This window comes from Saccopteryx leptura, chromosome 2 (genome assembly GCF_036850995.1).
Source record: "Saccopteryx leptura isolate mSacLep1 chromosome 2, mSacLep1_pri_phased_curated, whole genome shotgun sequence".
NCBI lineage: Eukaryota > Metazoa > Chordata > Mammalia > Chiroptera > Emballonuridae > Saccopteryx > Saccopteryx leptura.
Genome location: NC_089504.1, coordinates 320,591,934 through 320,616,113, shown reverse-complemented (window position 1 = coordinate 320,616,113; position 24,180 = coordinate 320,591,934). Strand labels below are relative to the sequence as shown.

Here is a 24,180-nt window from a genome sequence, read left to right as displayed (position 1 = left end):
TTTTATTTTTTACTTTAAAATAAGATATGTGCAGTGTGCATAGGGATTTGTTCATAGTTATTTTATAGTCCAGCCCTCCAACGGTCTGAGGGACAGTGAACTGGCTCCCCGTGTAAAAAGTTTGGGGACCCCTGATCAAAGGTTTCTAGCTCACCAGCCTTATTCACCTCTGTTCCCCATCTCCTTCTCTCTACACAAACTCTGCACAAACTGGCTTCTCCTTCAGAACTCCACCATCTTGGCTGCCTCTCCTATCCTCCACATGGCCTTTCTCTGCTCTCTCCTCTAATGCTAATCTCAGGAACTGAGAGAGCAAGCTCCCAGTCTGCCCCATTTTATAGTGTAGAAATCAAAACATTTATTCCAGTATACAAACAAGGAAGTCTCTGATACAAAGTCATTTATCTGAGGTGTAATGGGATTTCTCATAAGAGTGCACCACCCCCATCATGCAACAGTCAAGGGTGTGAGGAAAAGCTTAGTCTTAAAACTAAGCCTTAGGCTATAACGACCCTGCCTGCTTACAGCCTGTCCCCCACACCTAATGCAAACTATAAGTGAGCAAACATATCATATTTATTTATTGGTTTTGTTGTTTTTTTACAGAGACAGAGAGAGAGTGAGAGAGAGGGATAGACAGGAACAGAGAGATGAGAAGCATCAATCATCAGTTTTTTGTTGTGACACCTTAGTTGTTCATTGATTGCTTTCTCATATGTGCCTTAACCGTGGGCCTTCAGCAGACCGAGTAATCCCTTGCTCAAGCCAGCTACCTTGGGTCCAAAATGGTGAGCTTTGCTCAAACCAAATGAGCCTACGCTCAAGCTGGCAACCTGGGGGTCTCAAACCTGGGTCCTCCGCATCCCAGTCCAACACTCTATCCACTGCACCACCGCCTGGTCAGGCAAACATATCATATTTAAAAACTTATTTGACCAACAGAATAGTAGAAACTTCTTGCCAAGGCCTTTGTCAGGGCCTTACAGCTCCACCCTCCAGGCCATTCTTTCTGGGGTGAGAAAAGGGTTTCCCTAACCCCATGGAAAAACCTCCTGACTGGTCCAGAGCCTGGGCATGATAAAGTGATAAATATCACTAGTCACTAACCTGCTGTGCCCAGCCTGGGATATTCTATTTCTCTCAACCCTAGTAGAAATATTTTCATGTACCTGACTCTGCTAAAAGTGTTGTAAAGTAATGTACTTTAATCCGCGGGTTAGAGACACCAAGACAGGATACAGAAGAAATTTTGAGGAGTTTATTAATTAACCAGCTAGCTACACAGGACACAATCCCAAATCATGTAGAAAGTCCCTATAATTCTGTGGCTGACTTTATAGACCAAATCACATTCTGGCTAGGGTGGGTAAGGAGGGGCTTGTGATTCCTTTGTCTAGAGCAGTGGTAGTCAACCTGGTTCCTACCGCCCACTAGTGAGCATTCTAGCTTTCATGGTGGGCAGTAGTGGAGCAACCAAAGTATAAATTAAAAAAAGATAGATTTAACTATAGTAAGTTGTTTTTTTGTTGTTTGTTTTTGTTTTTTGTTTTTTTGTATTTTTCTGAAGTTGAAAATGGGGAGGCAGTCAGACAGACTCCCGCATGCGCCCGACCGGGATCCACCTGGCATGCCCACCAGGGGGTGATGCTCCGCCCATCTGGGATGTCGCTGTTGCAACCAGAGCCATTCTAGCGCCTGAGGCAGAGGCCACAGAGCCATCCTCAGCGCCCGGGCCAACTTTGCTCCAATGGAGCCTTGGCTGCAGGAGGGGAAGAGAGAGACAGAGAGGAAGGAGAGGGGGAGGGGTGGAGAAGCAGATGGGCATTTCTCCTGTGTGCCCTGGCTGGGAATCGAACCCGGGACTCCTGCATGCCAGGCCAAGCTCTACCACTGACCCAACCATCCATGGCTTATAGTAAGTTGTTTTATAAAGATTTATTCTGCCAAACTTAGTGAAAACCCGACATAAAGTACTTGGTAAGTAATTATTATTATATGCTTTAACTTGCTGTAACTCTGCTCTATAAATTTTATAAAGTAAAGTTACTTCCCTACTTTATAAATCACCATTACTGTGGAACCGGTGGGCAGTTAGAAAATTTTACTACTAACAGAGATACAAAAGTGGGCGGTAGGTATAAAAAGGTTGACTACCCCTGGTCTAGAGGTATAAGTCACTCTCATGGCTTTAGGGTGAGTCCGAGTATAGGAATTCTTTTTTTTTTTTTTTTTCAGAGACAGAGAGAGAGTCAGAGAGAGGGATAGACAGGGACAGACAGACAAGAACAGAGAGATGAGAAGCATCAATCATTAGTTTTTCATTGAACTTTGCGACACCTTAGTTGTTCATTGATTGCTTTTTCATATGTGCCTTGACCGCGGGCCTTCAGCAGACCGAGTAACCCTTTGCTGGAGCCAGCGACCTTGGGTTCAAGCTGGTGGGCTTTTTGCTCAAACCAGATGAGCCGGCGCTCAAGCTGGCGACCTTGGGGTCTCGAACCTGGGTCCTCTGCATCCCAGTCGGACGCTCTATCCACTGCGCCACCGCCTGGTCAGGCAGGAATTCTTGATTAAGGTACATAAACATTGTTTTCTAAGGTTTTTAGATAAATTCTCTTCTTTGCTCTGTGTGGCAAGTGGCCCCAGGCACCCTTTCAGAGAATTCTAGGAATTAGCTAAACTATGACTAGGTGACCCAGTTGTCCTTGTAAACCAGGAAGCTCCTGCATTCTTTCCATTCTCTACAGAAAGGAGGGGTAGGGGGCCTGACTTTTCCTCTTTAAAATAGCATTGCTAATACTAAGTTTTAAAGTTCCTTGGCACCTTATCACATTCCCCACTGGTTTTATATCATGGGTCAAATTCTTGACTCATTTAACAAGATACACGAGGCTGTTGAGTAGGCAGGGGCCTAAAGTTAAGGCTAGGATTAGTGACCTGCATGCACAGCCTGTAAGTAGGAACATCAGCCTAAAACATGCAGCAGAAAAGGTGATGCCTTTTGTTTATATTTAACAGGTAGACTTGATGTTTTCATTAACAGTAATACAGTCTACTGAAGAAAAAAATGCTAGATTAATTTCTTACAACCTGTACAAACCTTCTGCAACTTACATAAACCCTTAATTTTTATGAACTTTCTTATCTATTCAGAAATAACTGACTTAACTGGCTTTCATAACAACTTACTTTCTTCCTTTTTCTTTCAAAAGTATTTCTATACTTTTTACCTTTTATTATCAAAACCATACAATTTCAGTCAGAACTCTTAATTTTTAAAATTCTTAACCTTTAGTGACAACCAAGCTGGCAATAAGTAATTTTTCTTTTTTTAAAGACTTTATTCATTTTAGAGAGAAGAGAAGGAATAGAGAGAGAAGGGGGGAGGATCAGGAAGCATCAACTCCCATATGTGCCTTGACTGGGCAAGCCCAGGGTTTCGAACCGGCAACCTTAGCGCTTCAGGTCGACTGTGCCACCACAGGTCACGCCAATAAGTAATTTTTCTTTAAAGTATACTTCCTTTTGGAGCTGTCCTCCCTCTAAGTAGCTAGTATTTATTGGTTACGTTATAAGGGTAGCTATAAGCACATATATATTTTTCATTTACCTTGTAGCTTCCCTTCTAGCAAAGGGACTTATATCTCCCTTCTGTATGAATCATAGCAGTACATGCATCAAACCTTAAGACAACTTGTTCTGGCTTTCCTTTGACCTCAGTTTCCCTGCCTCCCCAAAGTCTAATTAAAAAGAGGTCCTCAGTGAGTTTCCTCAAGCATCAGCCATGCGTAGACCAGACAGCTTCCAGTTTGTGGCTGGAGCAGGGCATGCTGTCCTTCTCAGGGTCAATTTACAAGGGTTGGCGTGGTCAGTCTCCACTGTCCACAAGGGTGTCTCCAGGCTTCAACTGGCTATGGTGGAGCCAGGCGGGTATGCCTTCTACCTTGACAGCAGAGGGAGTGGTCAGGATCACGGTGTGTGGACTGGTCCTCGTGGGAGGCAGTCCTTGGGTGGTGTACTTCTTTACCCAGACTGAGTTCCCAGGCTGGAAGGGATATACCAGATCTCCTGGCAATGCTGGAAGCACCTCTTGGACAGTCTTTTGGACAGCCCTGAGTAATCTGTAGACCCTGTAAGTTCTTAAGGAAGGAGTGGTTACTTAACACAGCTTTTATTTCTTCTCTGAGTTTTAGTAGTAAGGGAGGGGGTGTCCCAAACATTATTTCAAAAAGAGTGAATCCTTCCTTGTAGGGGGTGCACCTTGCCCTAAGGAGGGCTAAGGGGAGTAAGGTGGGCCACTTTTCACTGGTTTTAAAAACAAATTTGGGCCCTGGCCGGTTGGCTCAGTGGTAGAGCGTCGGCCTGGCGTGCAGGAGTCCCGGGTTCAATTCCCGGCCAGGGCACACAGGAGAAGCACCCATCTGCTTCTCCACCCCTCCCCCTCTCCTTCCTCTCTGTCTCTCTCTTCCCCTCCTGCAGCCGAGGCTCCATTGGAGCAAAGATGTCCCGGGCGCTGGGGATGGCTCTGTGGCCTCTGCCTCAGGCGCTAGAATGGCTCTGGATGCAACAGAGCGACGCCCCAGAGGGGCAGAACATTGCCCCCTGGTGGGCATGCCGGGTGGATCCCGGTCGGGCGCATGCGGGAGTCTGTCTGACTGCCTCCCCATTTCCAGCTTCGGAAAAAATGAAAAACAAAAAAACCCCACAAATTTGGTTAAAGTTTCCTTTAAGATCCAATTCGTGAGGATTCCAAGATGGCAGTGGAGTAGTCAGGCGCACAAACTGCCACCTCTCATGACAAAACTGGATTACAAATTAATTTAAGAACTATCATTGTGAAAAAACAACTTTGGACTAAAACGGGTTGGGAACCTATGGCTCACGAGCCAGATGTGGCTGTTTTGATGGCTGCATCAGGCTCGCAGACAAATCTTTTTTTTTTTCCTTTAAAAATATGAAACGCTTCACGAATTTGTGTGTCATCCTTGTGCAGGGGCCATGCTAATCTTCTATGTATCATTCCAATTTTAGTATATGTGCTGCCGAAGCGAGAACTCGCAAACAAATCTTTAATAAAAAAAAAATAGCTCTGGCTGGTTGGCTCAGTGGTAGAGTGTCGGCCTGGCATGCAGGAGTCCCAGGTTTGATTCCCAGCCAGGGCACACAAGAGAGGCGACCACCTGCTTCTCCACCCCTCCCCCTCTCCTTCCTCTTTGTCTCTCTCTTCTCCTCCCACAGCCAAGGCTCCATTGGAGCAAAGTTGGCCTGGGCACTGAGGATGGCTCTGTGGCCTCTGCCTCAGGTGCTAGAATGGCTCTGGTTGCAAAGAGTGATGCCCCAGATGGGCAGATCATCGCGCCCTGGTGGGCATGCCAGGTGGATCCCGGTCAGGCGCATGCGGGAGTCTGCCTGACTGCCTCCCTGTTTCCAACTTCAGAAAATACAAAAAATAATAATAATAATAACATTAAAAATATAAAACATTCTTATGTATTACAATACATTCATTTCCTACTGCTCATGTTCATGGTTGCGGGTGGCTGGAGCCAATCACAGCTGTCCTCCGGGACAACACCAAATTTTTATTGGATAATGCGTAACATCGCTGTATGGCTCTCACGGAATTACATTTTAAAATATGTGGCATACATGGCTCTCTCAGCCAAAAAGGTTCCTGACCCCTGGACTAAAAGAACAGAACTTGAAAACCAAGGAGCACAGAACAATCCACACCGATCTTGGTAAGCAGTGTGGGGTTGTGGTGGGGGCTCCCTCGCTCCCAGGAGCAAGGGGAGGCTGAGGCTGAGAGGCTTTCATTACAAGGAGAGAGACCCTGAGAGGTGGGCATCCTAAATCTCAGGACCAGAAACCCAACCTAGAAACTCAGGGTCTGGAGAAGATAGCCAGACAGCATTGAGTGGGGAAAGAGCAAGAGTTTTGTCTGTGGGAAGCGGATGGCAAAAGACAGAGCAGCCTTAAAGGGATAGAGCAGAAAATGATACAGCCACTTGCCTGAGGCTCCAGGGGCAAGGAGGGCTGAGAGGACTGACTGGTCTTGTGTGAGGAAAGTGGGGAGAGTGAGACAAGGGGACTTGACCTGAGCTGAGCTGACTCATTCTCCAGTGTGGAGGTGGCCATAGCTGGGGGAGGGGTTGCTCCCTCTGCCCAGCAGAAGCCTAGAGTGGAACCAGGTGATCCACCTCCAAAAAGCTCTCCAGCTTCAATCAGCACAAAAGGCCTTCTGGAAAGGAGGAAGTAAGGAGGATGGGAAGTGACTCAGGTTTTCAGGGAGACCTGAGCTACACCTCCCCCTTCATACTGAGAATGTTCCCCACCACTAGAGAGTAACTGGGCAGAACACACCTTCAGATTCTCAGAGGTCACACCCACTGCATTCCTGGATACAGTTTCAACTAGGGTCATAAAAAACAACAAAACAAAAACAAGATATGCCAACCTCCCCCCTCCTAAACATAGAAGCCCCCTGCTGACATCAGCAAACAGAAACTCCCTGCTGAGTTCCACAAACAAACAGCAGGGAAATAAGACTTTAAAGCAGCTCCTAGTTAAGGAGAATTAAAATCTAAGCAACCAGCAGAGGCAGAGGAATAAAGACCTAGAGGAGAAGCCAAATTAAATAAACCAACCTCAGACTCACAACTCTTAACAAGCCTGCAAACAACACACAGAAACCATGGGAAGACAGAGGAATGTAAACCATATGAATCAACAAGAAAAATCTCCAGAAAAAGAACTGAATGAAATGGAAGTAATCAAATTACCAGATGCAGAGTTTAAAATAATGATTGCTAGGATGCATAAGGATCTCAAAGCTACAATGTATGAACTTAATGAGCACCTAAATAAAGAAATTGCAAGCATCAAAAAGGACACTGAAGTCCAACCCGGTTGGCTCCGTGGTAGAGCATCAGCCTGGCATGCAGGAGTCCTGGGTTCGATTCCTGGCCAGGGCACACAGGAGAAGCACCCATCTGCTTCTCCACCCCTCCCCCTCTCCTTCCTCTCTGTCTCTCTCTTCTCCTCCCACAGCCAAGGCTCCATTGGAGCAAAAGTTGGCCTGGGCGCTGAGGATGGCTCTGTGGCCTCTGCCTCAGGCACTAGAATGGCTCTGGTTGCAACAGAGTGATGCCCCAGATGGGCAGAGCATTGCCCCCTGGTGGGCGTGCTGGGTGGATCCCGGTCGGGCGCATGCGGGAGTCTGTCTGACTGCCTCCCTGTTTCCAACTTCATAAAAATACAAAAAAATAAAAAGGACACTGAAATCAAAAAGAAGCAGACAGAAATGACAAACACAATATCAGAATTGAAGACTATACTAGAAGGAATTAAAAGCAGACTGGATGAAGCACAGGATCAAATTAGCTATTTAGAGGACAAGATAAGCAAAAGCACGGAAGCAGAACAACAAAAAGAAATGAGGATCAAAAAGTCTGAGGAAACTCTAAGAGAGCTCTGTGACAACATGAAGAGAAACAACATCCATATAATAGGGGTTCCTGAAGGAGAAGAGAAAGAACAAGGGAAAGAATCTGATTTAAGAAATCATAGCTAAAAATTTTCCTAAGTTGATGCAGGAAAAAGTCACACAGGTTCAAGAAGCACAGAGAACCCATTAAAAAGGAACCCAAAGAGACCTACACCAAGCCACATCATAATCAAAATACCAAAACTAAAGATAAAGAAAGAATAAATAAATAAAATAAATAAAGAATACTAAAAGCTGCAAAAGAAAAACAATCATCTAAAAAGGAGCCCCCATAATGATGAAATCCAACTTCTCAACAGAAACTCTTGAGGCAAGAAATATTCAAAGTAGCTTGACCAGGCGGCAGTGCAGTGGATAGAGCGTCAGACTGGGATGCCAAAGACCCAGGTTCGAGACACCAAGGTCGCCAGCTTGAGCACGGGCTCATCTGGTTTGAGCAAAAGCTCACCAGCTTGGACCCAAGGTCACTGGCTCGAGCAAAGGGTTACTCAGTCTGCTGAAGGCCCGTGGTCAAGGCACATATGAGAAAGCAATCAATGAACAATTGAGGTGTTGCAATGTGCAACGAAAAACTAATGATTGATGCTTCTCATCTCTCCATGCCTGTCTGTCTGTCCCTGTCCATCCTTCTCTCTGACTCTCTCTCTGTCTCTGAAAAAAAAAAAAGAAATATTCAAAGTAATGCAGAACAAGAGTCTACAACCAAGACTTCTTTATCCAGCAAGGCTATCATTTAAAGCTGAAGAAGAAATAAAAAGCTTCCCAGACAAAAAAAAAACCCAAAAACTCAAGGAATTCATTACAACCAAACTAATGCTGCAAGAAAGTTAAGGGGCCAGAACAAAGGGGGGGGGGAATCTAGTAAAAATGGAATGTAGATTTAAAGAATAAAAGGGCAATAAATAACTACATATCAATAATAACCTTAGGCCCTGGCCGGTTGGCTCAGTGGTAGAGCGTCGGCCTGGCGTACGGGGACCCATGTTCGATTCCTGGCCAGGGCACATCGGAGAAGCGCCCATTTGCTTCTCCACCCCCACCCCCTCCTTCCTCTCTGTCTCTCTTCCCCTCCCGCAGCCAAGGCTCCATTGGAGCAAAGATGGCCCGGGCGCTGGGGATGGCTCCTTGGCCTCTGCCCCAGGCGCTAGAGTGGCTCTGGTCGCGGCAGAGCAACGCCCCGGAGGGGCAGAGCATCGCCCCCTGGTGGGCAGAGCATCGCCTCTGGTGGGCGTGCCAGGTGGATCCCGGTTGGGCGCATGCGGGAGTCTGACTGTCTCTCCCCGTTTCCAGCTTCAGAAAAATAAAAAAATAAATAAAAATAAATAAATAATAACCTTAAATGTAACTGGATTAAATGATCCAATCAAAAAGCATAGAGTAGCTGCATGGATAAGAAAACAGGACCTATACATATGCTGTCTACAAGAGACCCACCTCAAAATAAAAGATACACATAGACTGAAAGTAAAAGGAGGGAAAAAAAATTTTATGCAAATGGAATGAAAAAAAAAGCTAGGATAGTAATATTTATATCTGACAAAATAGACTTTAAAACAAGACTATAGTAAGGGATAAAGAAGGGCTCTACATAATGATAAAGGGAGCAATCCAACAGGAAGATATAATCAATATAAATATCTATGCACCTAATATAGGAGCACCTAAATATGTACATAAAGCAGACTTTGATGAACATAAAGGGCGAGATCAACAGCAATACTATAATAGAAGGGGATTTTGATACCCCACTAACATTACTAGATAGATCCTCAAGAAAGAAAATTAACAAAGAAACAGCAGACTTAAAGGACACACTGCCTGACCAGGCGGTGGCGCAGTGGATAGAGCGTCGGACTGGGATGCAGAGGACCCGGGTTCGAGACCCCGAGGTCGCCAGCTTGAGTGTGGGCTCATCTGGTTTAAGGAAAAGCCCACCAGCTTGAACCCAAGGTCGCTGGCTCCAGCAAGGGGTTACTAGGTCTGCTAGGTCTGCTGAAGGCCCGCGGTCAAGGCACATATGAGAAAGCGATCAATGAACAACTAAGGTGTTGCAACGCGTAACGAAAAACTAATGATTGATGCTTCTCATCTCTCTTCGTTCCTGTCTGTCTGTCCCTGTCTATCCCTCTCTCTGACTCACTCTCTGTCTCTGTAAAAAATAAATAAATAAATAAATAAATAAATAAATAAATAATTTTTTTAAAAAAAGGACACACTAGATCAACTCGATTTAATAGATATCTTCAGAACCTTTCACCCTAAAGCAGCAGAATATACATTCTTTTCGAGTGCTCATGGTACATACTCTAGGATAGACCAGATGTTAGGGCACAAAAGTGGTCTCAACAAATTTAAGAAGATTGAAATCATATCAAGCATCTTCTTAGATCACAATGGCATGAAACTAGAAATCAACTACAATAAAAAAACTGAAAAACAGCCTGACCTGTGGTGGCACAGTGGATAAAGTGTCAACCTGGAAACGCTGAGGTTGCCAGTTCAAAAAACCCTGGGCTTGCCTGGTCAAGGCACATATGGGAGTTGATGCTTTCTGCTCCTCCCCCCTTCTCTCTCTCTCTCTCTCCCCTCTCTATAATGAATAAATAAAATCTTTAAAAAAAAAACAACAACTGAAAAACAATCAAACACTTGAAAACTAAATAGGATGTTATTACATAACAAATGGGTTAACAATGAGATCAAACAAGAAATCAAAAATTTCCTTGAAACAAATGAAAATGAGCATACAACAACTCAAAATTTATGGGACACAGCAACAACAGTCCTGAGAGGGAAGTTCATAGCATTACAGGCATATCTTAAGAAGCTAGAAAAAGCTCAAATAAACAATTTAACCCTGCATCTAAAAGAACTAAAAAAAGAATAGCAAGTAAATACCAGAGGAAGTAGAAGAAAGGAAATAATAAAGATCAGAGCAGAAATAAATGACATAGAGGCTAAAAAACAATACAGAGGATCAATGAGATCAAGAGCTGGTTCTTTGAAAAGGTAAACAAGATTGATGAACCTTTAACTAGACTCACCAAGAAAAAAAGAGAGAGGGCTCAAATAAATAAAATTAGAAATGAGAGTGAAGTAACAACTGACACAGCAGAAATACAAAAAATTGTAAGAAAATACTATGAAGAACATATGCTAAAAAATTAGACAATCTAGGTGAAATGGACAAATTCCTTGAAACATATCATCTGTCTGACTGCCTCCCTGTTTCCAGCTTCGGAAAAGTGAAAACAAAACAAAACCAGAGACAGAGAGAAAGAGAGGGATAGATAGGGACAGACAGGAACAGAGAGAGATGAGAAGCATCAATCATTAGTTTCTTGTTACGACACCTTAGTTGTTCATTGATTGCTTTCTCATATGTGCCTTGACCTTGGGGCTATAGCAGAGTGAGTAACCCCTTGCTTGAGCCAGCGACCTTGGGTCCTAGCTGGTGAGTTTTGCTCAAACCAGATGAGCCCGTGCTCAAGCTGGCAACCTCGGGATCTCGAACCCAGGTCCTCTGCATCCCAGTCCGACAATATGAACAGAATAAAAAGACAAACCATACAATGGGAGAACATATTCGACAATGTCTGATAAGGGGTTAATAACCAAAAGGTATAAAGAACTTGTAAAACTCAACACCAGGAAGGTAAACAATCCAATAAAAAAATGGGCAAAAGAAATGAATAGACTCTTCTCCAAAGAGAACATACAGATGGCCAATAGGCAGATGAAAAAATGTTCAACATCACTAATCATTAGAGAAATGCAAATTAAAACCACAATGAGATAGCACCTCACACCAGTCAGAGTGGTGCTCATTAACAAAACAACACATAATAAGTGCTAGCGAGGATGTGGAGAAAAGGGAACCCTCCTGCACTGCTGGTGGGAATGCAAACTGGTGCAGCCACTATGGAAAACAGTATGGAGATTCCTCAAAAAATTAAAAATTGAACTGCCTTTTGACTCAGCCATTCCACTCTTAGGAATGTATCTTAAGAACAACAAATCACTGATTCAAAAGAAGAAATGCACTCCCATGTTTATGGCAGCATTGTTTACAATAGCCAAGATCTGGAAACAGTCCAAGTGTCCATCAGTGGACGAGTGGATTAAAAAGCAGTGGTACATATACACAATCGAATACTATGGGGCCATGAAGAAGAAGGAAATCTTACCTTTTGCAACAACATGGATGGACCTGGAAACTATTATGTTAAGTGAAATAAGCCAGGCAGAGAAAGAAAAATATCATATGACCTCACTCATTTGAGGAATCCAATGAACAATGTGAACTGAGGAATGGAATAGAGGCAGAGGTGGGATCAAAGGGACCAGAGGGAAAGTGAACAGAGGGAAAGGGGATGACAGGATAGGATAATCCTGGAGGGAAGGAGGGAGGGTGATGTGAGGAGGGGGGAAAGGGGGATGTTGAGGGGAACACAGGGGAGGAGGAATGCACTTGGGGCGACACTAATATCTATGTAAACACAACAAATTAAAATCAATAAAATAAGATCCATTTCATGTGTACTACCTGCCCTGAACTTTGGGGCCTGTGGGCACAATGTAATTTCCAATTAATATTGAGTGCCTTTCCTACTAGCTGTGAGACCTTGGATACAAATGCAGGCCCATCATTAGGCCCAATATTAATGAGCAAGCTAAATCTGGGAATAATTTCATATAGCAATTTCTTTTTTTTTTTTTTTCAATCCTTTATTTCTAACCTTCTGACAAATCTACTTTTTAGAGATAAAAGGGAGGGGCAGATCGTGACTCCCAGGCATCCCGCAAAGTAGGCGGGTCACCTTAGGGGCAACCTTTACCCGCTCAAAAATTCGTCTCACATTAGCAGTGAGGATTCGGGCGTCACTCCGAATCATTATTTTCCTTACTCATAAGTTTAAGGCATCATATAGCAATTTCTTAACAACTGTTACTGAGTCTCATTTCTAGTAGGAAAAGCTTCTACCTATCCTAGAAAGGTGTCAATTACTTTAGTAAAATCTATTTCTAAATGTTTACCTGGGACAGTTCCTCTCTCCCTGTTTTCTCTTTATAATTTCTTTACTTTGCTTAGTATTTATTTGGGCACAGACTAAACACTTGGACATTATGCCTTCTGCAATAGATTCTAAGTCTGGCTTTTCTAATTATTTCTTTTTATTCTTAGTCATCCCTTTCCTGCTGGCAAAATCTTTTTCTAATTGGTTGCAAAAAAAGCCTTTGGCAACAAGGGTCCCAGTAAAGTTACTAAAATTTCCTTAAAACCCCACTGGTTTTAGGGCTACCTTGTTAGTAGTATCATCAGCTGCTTGGTTTTTCTTGAGTTTCTAGGGAGTCCCCCTCTTTTGGTGCTCTGGACAGTGGATGATGGCCACTATTTCAGGGGAGTGGGCCCCTGCATTGTTGGGGTGAGGGTTTGAGCCTCATCTTTGTTAGTTCTTAAGCCTTCTCCTGATGGCTCCTCTTTGACTGTGCCTGTCTTAGGTTGTTCCTGCTTTCAGAATTCTTACCCGTCTTTGGCTAACCAGCCATCTTAGGGGCCAAACAGAGTTATGTGAGTGAGGGAGGAGCAATGTCCCTTCCAAAATGCTTAGGGGTTTTTTGTTTTGTTTTTTTGTTTAGCAGCTGATGTTTCTACCTTTTTAAAAACTTATAATACATTTCCTTTCTAATTTCTAGAGCTGAATGCTAGGTAAAGGCTAAGTTGACTGCCTTAGTATCTTCTGGCACCTCTGGGTCTAGAGGTGCATAGACTCTGTAAGCTTTCCATAGTCTAAGAAAGCTGCGGGGGTCTTCTAAGGATCCTGAATAACTTCTGACACCTTAGACAAATTTATGGTTCTTTTTCTTAGTATCTTCCCTGATCCTGGCTAACAGAAACTGGTGGAAATGTCCAAAATTTTCACTCCTTCTTGGGTGTTGGGGTTCCACTTAGACCAGGCAACCAGAAACATTTTCTCGAGGTGGTCTCGTTTGTCTTAAGTGGGGCAGCGAATGTACAGCACAGGCTCTAACAGTCCTGTTAGGGCTTGAGGCGTCCCCGAGAAAGGGGATTCTGAGCTTTCTAATTCTATAGGTCACTTGGGAAAAAAAAGGATTTAAACTATTTCCTTTTATATTCATGCCTCAAATTCTAAAGATCTAGTTAAAAGCACCAACTGAAATGACCAATACTTTATAAAACAAATCTTATACTCTACTTAATTATAAATCCGTTTAACATTCTTTTTTTTCTTTTATTTTTTTAAAATAATTTTATTTTTTAATGAGGCGACATCAATAAATCAGGATACATATATTCAAAGATAACAAGTCCAGGTTATCTTGTCGTTCAATTATGTTGCATACCCATCACCCAAAGTCAGATTGTCCTCTGTCACCTTCTATCTAGTTTTCTTTGTGCCCCTCCCTCTCCCTTTCCCCCCTCCCCCCATAACCACCACACTCTTATCAATGTCTCTTAGTTTCACTTTTATGTCCCACCTACCTATGGAATAATGCAGTTCCTGGTTTTTTCTGATTTACTTATTTCACTTCGTATCATGTTATCAAGATCCCACCATTCTGCTGTAAATGATCCGATGTCATCGTTTCTTATGGCTAAGTAGTATTCCATAGTGTATATGTGCCACATCTTCTTTATCCAGTCATCTATAGATGGGCTTTTTGGTTGTTTCCATGTCCTGGCCACTGTGAACAATGCTGCAATGAACATGGGGCTGCATGTGTCTTTAGGTATCAATGTTTCTGAGTTTGGGGGGTATATACCCAGTAGAGGGATTGCTGGGTCATAAGGTAGTTCTATTTTCAGTTTTTTGAGGAACCACCATACTTTCTTCCATAATGGTTGTACTACTTTACATTCCCACCAACAGTGTATGAGGGTTCCTTTTTCTCCACAGCCTCTCCAACATTTGCTATTACCTGTCTTGTTAATAATAGCTAATCGAACAGGTGTGAGGTGGTTATCTCATCGCAGTTTTGATTTGCATTTCTCTGATAACTAAAGAAGATGAGCATCTTTTCATATATCTGTTGGCCATTTGTATTTCTTTCTGGGAGAAGTGTCTGTTCATGTCTTCTTCCCATTTTTTTATTGGATTGTTTGTTTGTTTGTTGTTGAGTTTTATGAGTTCTTTGTATATTTTGGATATTAGGCCCTTATCTGAGCAGTTGTTTGAAAATATCATTTCCCATTTAGTTGGCTGTCTGTTTATTTTGTTATCAGTTTCTCTTGCTGAGCAAAAACTTCTTAGTCTGATGTAGTCCCATTCATTTATCTTTGCCTTCACTTCTCTTGCCTTTGGAGTCAAGTTCATAAAATGCTCTTTAAAACCCAGGTCCATGAGTTTAGTACCTATGTCTTCTTCTATGTACTTAATTGTTTCAGGTCTTATGTTTAGATCTTTGATCCATTTTGAGTTAATTTTAGTACAGGGGGACAAACTGTAGTCTAGTTTCATTCTTTTGCATGTGGCTTTCCAGTTTTCCCAGCACCATTTATTGAAGAGGCTTTCTTTTCTCCATTGTGTGTTGTTGGCCCCTTTATCAAAAATTATTTGACTATATATATGTGGTTTTATTTCTGGGTTTTCTATTCTGTTCCATTGGTCTGAGTGTCTATTTTTCTGCCAATACCATGCTGTTTTTTTTTGTTTGTTTGTTTTTTGTTTTTTGTTTGTTTGTTTGTTTGTTTTGTATCTTTCTGAAGCTGGAAACGGGGAGAGACAGTCAGACAGACTCCCACATGTGCCCGACCGGGATCCACCCAGCATGCCCACCAGGGGCGACGCTCTGCCCACCAGGGGGCGATGCTCTGCCCCTCCGGGGCATCGCTCTGCCGCGACTAGAGCCACTCTAGTGCCTGGGGCAGAGGCCAAGGAGCCATCCCCAGCACCTGGGCCATCTTTGCTCCAATGGAGCCTTGGCTGCGGGAGGGGAAGAGAGAGACAGAGAGGAAGGGGGGGTGGAGAAGCAAATGGGCGCTTCTCCTATGTGCCCTGGCCGGGAATCGAACCTGGGTCCCCCGCACGCCAGGCCGACGCTCTACCGCTGAGTCAACCAGCCAGGGCCACCATGCTGTGTTGATTGCCGTGGCCCTATAATACAGTTTGAAGTCAGGTATTGTAATGCCCCCAGCTTCATTCTTTTTCTTTAGGATTGCCTTGGCTACTCGGGGTTTTTTATAGTTCCATATAAATCTGATGATTTTTTGCTCTATTTCTTTAAAAAATGTCATTGGAATTTTGATGGGAATTGCATTAAATTTGTATATTGCTTTGGGTAATATGGCCATCTTGATTATATTTATTCTTCCTAACCAAGAACAAGGTATATTCTTCCATCTCATTATCTTTTTCGATTTTTCTTTTTTTTTTTTTTTTTTTTTTTTTCATTTTTCTGAAGCTGGAAACAGGGAGAGACAGTCATACAGACTCCCGCATGCGCCCGACCGGGATCCACCTGGCACGCCCACCATGGGGCGACGCTCTGCCCACCAGGGGGCGATGCTCTGCCCATCCTGGGTGTTGCCATGTTGTGACCAGAGCCACTCTAGCACCTGAGGCAGAGGCCACAGAGCCATCCCCAGCGCCCGGGCCATCTTTGCTCCAATAGAGCCTTGGCTGCGGAAGGAGAAGAGAGAGAGAGAGAGGAAAGCGCGGCGGAGGGGTGGAGAAGCAAATGGGCGCTTCTCCTGTGTGCCCTGGCCGGGAATCGAACCCGGGTCCTCCGCACGCTAGGCCGACGCTCTACCGCTGAGCCAACCGGCCAGGGCTTTCGATTTTTCTTTTTTTTTTTTTTTTTTTTCATTTTTCTGAAGCTGGAAACGGGGAGAGACAGTCAGACAGACTCCCGCATGCGCCCAACCGGGATACACCCGGCATGCCCACCAGGGGTGATGCTCTGCCCACCAGGGGGCGATGCTCTGCCCATCCTGGGCGTCGCCATGTTGCGACCAGAGCCACTCTAGCGCCTGGGGCAGAGGCCACAGAGCCATCCCCAGTGCCCGGGCCATCTTTGCTCCAATGGAGCCTTGGCTGCGGGAGGGGAAGAGAGAGACAGTGAGGAAAGCGCAGCGGAGGGGTGGAGAAGCAAATGGGCGCTTCTCCTGTGTGCCCTGGCCGGGAATCGAACCCGGGTCCTCCGCACGCTAGGCCGACGCTCTACCGCTGAGCCAACCGGCCAGGGCTTTCGATTTTTCTTAACAATGGTTTATAGTTTTCATTATATAAGTCCTTTACATTCTTTGTTATATTTATTCCTAAGTATTTTATTTTTTTTGTTGCCATCGTGAAGGGGATTATTCTTTTGAGTTCATTCTCAATTGTTTCATTGTTGGCATATAGAAAGGCTATTGACTTCTGTATGTTAATTTTGTATCCTGCGACCTTACTGTATTGGCTTATTGTTTCTAGTAGTCTTTTTGTGGATTCTTTGGGGTTTTCAATATATAGGATCATATCATCTGCAAAAAGTGATACCTTTACTTCTTCTTTTCTGATATGGATGCCTTTTATTTCTTTGTCTTGTCTGATTTCTCTGGCTAGAACCTCTAGTACCACATTAAATAAGAGTGGAGAGAATGGACAACCCTGTCTTGTTCCTGATTTAAGGGGGAAAGCCTTCAGTTTAGTGCCATTTAATATGATGTTAGCTGATGGTTTATCATATATAATCCATTTAACATTCTAAGAAAACATACCTTATTTATGCTGTAACTTTACGCACCCTAACAGATAATGTCTGAAAGCTCAAGAGAAACAGATTTCTGTTCACATCCTTTATAGCCCTTTACTCTGGGCACAAAACTTAAATGTTTCCTACTACCACAATTAGTCATTTATTTTCTCCCTTTCACCTATTATGTTGAGAATTCTACCATTAAGCTAATCAATAGTAATATTAGTCACCAAATATTAAACAATACTGCTTCTACAGTCTACATGCTCGTGAGCAGACTGGACCTCGCCCCTTTAACTGCTTCAGAAATGATAATAAGCTGAACACTTATACACTGTATAAAAAGATATCATTAATAATCATTACAGCCTGACCAGGCGGTGGCGCAGTGGATAGAGCATCTAACTGGGATGCGGAAGACCCAGGTTCGAGACCCTGAGGTCGCCAGCTTGAGCCTAACTCATCTGGTTTGAGCAAAAGCTCACCAGCTTGAGCCCAAGGTTGCTGGCTCGAGCAAGGGGTTACTCGGTCTGCTGAAGGCCTGCGGTCAAGGCACATATGAGAAAGCAATCAATGAACAACTAAGGTGTCACAACAAAAAACTGAAAATTGATGCTTTCTTTCTCATCTCTCTCTGTTCCTGTCTGTCTGTTCCTATCTATCCCTCTGACTCTCTCTCTGTCTCTGTAAAAAAAAATAAATAGGCCCTGGCCGGTTGGCTCAGCGGTAGAGCATCGGCCTGGTGTGCAGGAGTCCCAGGTTCGATTCCCGGCCAGGGCACACAGGAGACGCGCCCATTTGCTTCTCCACCCCTCCCCCTCTCCTTCCTCTCTGTCTCTCTCTTCCCCTCCCGCAGCGGGGCTCCATTGGAGCAAAGATGGCCCGGGTGCTGGGGATGGCTCTGTGGCCTCTGCCTCAGGCGCTAGAATGGCTCTGGACGCAACAGAGCTACGCCCCAGAGGGGCAAAGCATCGCCCCCTGGTGGGCGTGCTGGGCGGATCCAGGTCGGGCGCATGTGGGAGTCTGTCTGACTGCCTCCCCATTTCCAGCTTTGGAAAAATGAAGAAAAAAATAAAAATAAATAAATAATCATTACATATCTCCTAATATTTAAACCAAGATTTCAAAATCACAGGGCTGTGAAATTGCAAATAAAAAGGAGAATTAGCCCGACCTATGGTGGCGCAGTGGATAAAGTGTCAACCTGGAAATGCTGAGGTCGCCAGTTTGAAACCCTGGGCTTGCCTGGTCAAGGCACGTATGGGAGTTGATGCTTCCGGCTCCTCCCCCCCTTCTCTCTCTCTGTCTCTCTCTCCTCTCTCTCCCTCTCTGTGTCTCTCTCCTCTTTAAAAGTGAATAAAAAATTTTAAAAAAAGGAGAATTAACAAAAGACTCTTGAATTAACATATACATCTCTAACAGTGTAAAGCCAGTAGCCACAGCCACCATCACAGCCACTCGGCCCATGCAGGTTCACATTAGATTTGAACAGACGGTAATGAAACAACGAAGACAAGAACTGGTGGGCCGTTACCTTTAATCCTAGCTTACACCTGGTGGGCAAGTAAAAACACACACTGGGCTTCAAAACCCACTCATTCAGTGCTCACAAAGCTACTGACTTATCCAAGTTTCCTAGAATCAAAGGTTTCTAGCTCACTAGCATTATTGACCTCTGTTCCCCATCTCCTTCTCTCTGCACAAACTTTGCACAAATTCCACACAAACTGGCTTCTCCTTCAGCACTCCGCCATCTTGGCTGCTTCTCCTCTCCTCCACATGGCCTTTATCTGCTCTCCTACAGCATGGGCTCCTCCTAGAATGTAATCACTCTTTTCCCGGAACAACGTGATCTCTCTTCCTTTTAAAACCTTGTGGCACGAAAGCCCTCCCCCAACACATTAACATAATCACGCCCATTCCAAGCAATCACCTGGGTGATGGGCTTCCATGTAGGCAGCACCATCTTTAACAAAATGAGCATAATATATTTTATCTGCCCAACACATAGAAAATATTTTCTCCACAACAACAGATCCTTGGTACAAAAGGAAGTCTTTGTATTTGGCAGACTATACAATTTTATATGCCTCATCATTAGTACAAATTTAGTACAATTTACAATAAGAGGATTGTAAACTACTACCCTGTAAAGCCAGTAGCCAAGGCCAGGGCCACTATCACAGCAGCCCGGCCCATGCCGGTTCGCATTGGATTCGGATAGTCGGTAAAGAAACAACGGAGCCACAAACTGGTGGGCCATAGTCTTTAATTCTAGCTTGCACCCGGCGGGCAAGTAAAAATACACACTGGGCTCCAAAACCCACTCACATTCAGTGCTCACAAAGCTACTGACTTATCCAAGTTTCCTAGAATCAAAGGTTTCTAGCTCACCAGCCTTATTCTCAGTTCCCCATCTCCTTCCTTATCCCAGATACAAACTCTACACAAACTGGCATCTCACTCAGCACTCTGCCATCTTGGCTGCTTTTCCTGGCCTACTCCACGTGGCCTCCTTCTGCTCTCAGCTCTGCTCTCTCCTCTAATGATAATCTCAGGAACCAAGAGACCAAGCTCCTGTTCCGCCCTCATTTTATAGTGTAGATTCAAAACCCTCTAATCCAATATACAAAACAGGGAAGTCTTTAATACAAAGTCACTTCTCTGAGGCATGATTGGATTGTACCACCCCACATCAAAAAGGGTGGGAAAGGCTTAATCCCAAAACCAAGCCCCAGGCTACAAGGATTCTCAACACACATTAATATCACCTGGGCAACGGCCTCACGTGGGCAGTACCATCTTTAACAAAGTGAGCATAATACATTTTATCTGCCCAACACTCATTTTCCCAACAGTGGGCTATTCTAGTTCACACAAGGTCCTCAATTTCCCTGGGGACATAGTAACCCCGTAACGCCCTGAGAACCCTTTCTTACAATTCTTTTTTTTTTTTTTTTTTTTTTTAAAGATTTCTTTTTTTTTTTTGTATTATTTTTTATTGTTATTCATTTTAGAGAGGAGAGGGAGAGACAGAGAGACAGAGAGGAGAGACAGAGAGAGAGAAGGGGGGGGGAGGAGCTGGAAGCTTCAACTCCCATATGTGCCTTGACCAGGCAAGCCCAGGGTTTCGAACCGGCGACCTCAGCATTTCCAGATCGACGCCTTTATCCACTGCGCCGCCACAGGTCAGGCTTTTCTTACAATTCTTGACTATTATGGCTAAAACAGTGGGTTTCCCCTGTGAACCTCATGCCTCCCACGTCAGACGATTATGCCACATGAAGGAACTGGGGAAGGGTAGGAGAAATTTGGAGGGGACCCAACACTTGCTGTGGCCCTGTGGGAGAGAGTCGGAACCCTCTCCTAGTGTCAGTCTCGTTCATTCCACACTCATTCTCTTTCACACAACTTCTCACACACCAGTGGAGGGCGACAAGTCACTACTCCTATGGAGGGTTTGTGAGATTGTCTTGTCTTAGGGAGGGGAAGGGGAGAGGCAGCCCGAGGGTCTGTCCCTCACAGTCCCATCCCCCATCATCCCATCACTCATGATCCCCTCACTCATTCTCCATCCTGGAGCTGCAATTCATTTCAAGGAACTGATAACCAGCAAGGTCCACACCCGTGGTTTATTTTCCAAACATTTCCATCTGGCCTCTGTTCCCTTTTCTTTCTCTAAGATTCTTCTAAAGAAAGGTTCTAATCTTTTCTATTTTCCTTCTTAATACTATTCCTACCCCATATCTTCCAAATGGGTAAATCTTCTTTGGGTCAGTATGTGGATATCTAAAACTAGTTTCTACTCTCTTAGGTCTTTAGTTACTTTTTAGCTTTAAGCAATATAATATTTCTATGAATTTTGCTAGTTTTATAATTTGTGGGCTTTAGAAAGGTTTTCTCAGAGTTGCCTTTTAGAAGTGACAACCATCTGCTGAGTCCACCTTGGGATATTTGCTCTCCATAGTATAGGCAGGTCAGTATACACCCCTGACTAGGTCGGACCCAGAGATGGAAAAGGTTTCCCTCAGCTTCCAGCAAATGGCCACTAAACCATATGGAGTGTATGAATTTCCCTTCACTTTTGTCCTCTGGTTTTAAGCCAGAAATTTCCAATTGAACTTATACCACACCAGAGATTTTCCTGACAGAGAACCTACAAAACAGAAAATTTACTGTTTACATTTTGTAAAGCCAGTAGCCACGGCCACTATCACAGCAGCCTGGCCCATGCAGGTTCGCATTGGATTCGGATAGTCGGTAAAGAAACAACGGAGCCAAAAACTGATGGGCCATCATCTTTAATCCTAGCTTGCACCCGGCGGGCAAGTAAAAACACACACTGGGCTTCAAAACCCACTCACATTCAGTGCTCACAAAGCCACTGACTTATCCGAGTTTCCTAGAATCAAAGGTTTCTAGCTCACCAGACTTATTCACCTCTGTTCCCCATCTCCTTCCTTCTCCCTGCACAAACTGGCTTTTCCTTCAGCACTCCGCCATCTTGGCTGTTTCTCCTGGCCTCCTCCACTTGGCCTTTCTCTGCTCTCCTCTCTGCTCTCTCCTCTAATGTTAATTTCAGGAACTAAGAGAGCAAGCTCCTGTTCTGCCCCCATTTTATAGTGTAGAAATCAAAACCTTTAATCCAATATACAAAATAGGAAAGTCTCTAATACAAAGTCACTTATCTGAGGCATGATGGGATTGTACCACCCCACATCAAAAAGGGTGAGAAAGGCTTAGTCCTAAAACCAAGCCCCAGGCTACAAGGATCCTGCCTGCCCACAGCCCGCCCCCAACACAGCGCCATCTTTAACAAAGTGAGCATTTTATATATATATATATATATATATATTTTTTTTTTTTTTTTTTTTTTTTTTTTTTTTTCTTTACAGAGACAGAGCAAGAGTTAGAGAGAGGGATAGATAGGGACAGACAGGAATGGAGAGAGATGAGAAGCATCAATCATCAATTTTTTGTTGTGGCACTTTAGTTGTTCATTGATTGCTTTCTCATATGTGCCTTGACCAGGGGGCTGCAGCAGACTGAATAACCCCTTGCTCAAGCCAGCGACCTTGGGTCCAAGCTGGTGAGCTTTGCTCAAACCAGATGAGCCCACACTCAAGCTGGCGACCTTGGGGTCTCGAACCTGGGTCCTCCACATCCCAGTCCGATGCTCTATCCACTGCGCCACTGCCTGGTCAGGCAGCATAATATATTTTATCTGCCCAACAGCGCCTCTTAGCATTGGTGGGTCGGTATAAAGCCCCAACTGGGATCAGAGAGTATCTGATACCACCGTAAGCCATATGAGGATTGTTGGGCAGATAAAATATATTATGCTCACTTTGTTAAAGATGGCGCTGCCCACATGGAAGCCCATCTCCCAGGTGATATTAGTTGCCCTTATGCTTGGAATAGGCGTAATTATATTAATGTGTGTTGGGGGCGGGCTGTGGGCAGGCAGGATCCTTGTAGCTTGGGGCTTGGTTTTAGGACTAAGCCTTTTCCACCCTTTTTGACGTGGGGTAAACTTTGTATCAGAGACTTCCCTATTTTGTATATTGGATTAAAGGTTTTGATTTCTGCACTATAAAATAGGGTCGACCGGGAGCTTGCTCTCTTGGTTCCTAAGATTATCATTAGAGCAGAGAGCAGAGAAAGGCCATGTGGAGGAGAGGAGAGAGGCAGCCAAAATGGTGGAGTGCTGAAAGAGATGCCAGTTTGTGCAGAGTTTGTGCAGGGAGAAGGAAGGAGATGGGGAACAGGGGTGAATAAGTCTGGTAAGCTAAAAACCTTTGATTCTAGGAAACTTGGATAAGTCAGTAGCTCTGTGAGCACTGAATGAGTGGGTTTTGGAGCTCAGTGTATGTTTTACTTGCCCGCTGGGTGCAAGCTAGGATTAAAGATGATGGCCCATCAACTTTTGGCTCCATTGTTTCATTACCATCTGTCCAAATCCAGTGCGAACCTGCATGGGCCAGGCGGCTATGATGGTGGCCCTGGCTACTGGCTTTACAAGGATCACCACAGAACCACAGGTTGGAGCCCACCCGGACTCCATAGTTATTCACTGTGGAGCCACAAACTGGAAACTCAGGTGCAGGCACCAGAGATCCCCACTCACACACCAATCGCTCAAGGGTTTTCAGACAGAAACAATAAAAGCAAAGAACGAGATCTCAACATGGAGAGATAGCACAAAGTGTCCTAGGCAGGACTGATTAACTTAGTCCTCACTAATGTCTTCCCTGTGAGCACAAACAGACGTCCCCACTAATTGTCTTCCCTGCGAGCACAAACAAATGTGTCCTGGAAGTCCGAGGCAGGACATAACTCTCTGCCAACATCTCGGCCCTGGAGAACCTGCTGCGTAAGTCTGATCGTGTCAATCCTTTTTTGCAATAGTTCCAGATTGACTAGTCACAAACAGAAAAACTAGAATTCAAAACAGACAGAAAGCTAGAATTCAGTAAAGCAAAAGATCTGCCCTACTGACCTCCAGAGGTACAAATTTTAGGGACCAGGGGTGTCTGCTGAGAAGTTGTCCAAGACCCACAGGAAAACTGGAGCCCTGGAACGTCTCAGGGGGCGCCCCTCCTATAGATCCAGTGGGGTCAGGCAACCCTCCGGAGAGGCCAGCTGGTCCAGGTGTCTCTACCCAGTGATGCAGAATGCCAGTATCCCAGACAAGTCCCCAAATGTTGTAAAGTAATGTACTTTAATCCGCGGGTTACATAGAGACACCAAGGCAGGATACAGAAGAAATTTTAATGAGTTTATTAATTAGCTGGCTAGCTACACGGGCACAATCCCAAATCATGTAGAAAGTCCCTACAATTCTGTGGCTGATTTTATAGACCAAATCACATTCCGGCTGGGGTGGGTAAGGAGGGGTTCATGATCCCTTTGTCTAGAGATATAGTTACTCTCATACTTTAGGGTGAGTCTGAGTATAGGAATTCTTGATTAGA

At 44.4% G+C, this 24,180-nt stretch overlaps 1 protein-coding gene and 2 non-coding genes across 3 annotated transcripts in view; all 3 read right to left on the bottom strand.

The window, feature by feature from the left end:
* STRADA (STE20 related adaptor alpha) overlaps positions 1-24,180 on the bottom strand; it is a 424,012-nt gene that overhangs the window by 109,967 nt on the left and 289,865 nt on the right. The gene's annotated exons all lie outside the window — the stretch shown is intronic.
* Positions 4,949-5,055, bottom strand: LOC136396441 (U6 spliceosomal RNA). Its single transcript, XR_010749728.1, has one exon. It is a non-coding gene; the product is annotated as a U6 spliceosomal RNA (small nuclear RNA).
* Positions 12,282-12,431, bottom strand: LOC136396319 (U12 minor spliceosomal RNA). The gene has a single exon (XR_010749658.1). It is a non-coding gene; the product is annotated as a U12 minor spliceosomal RNA (small nuclear RNA).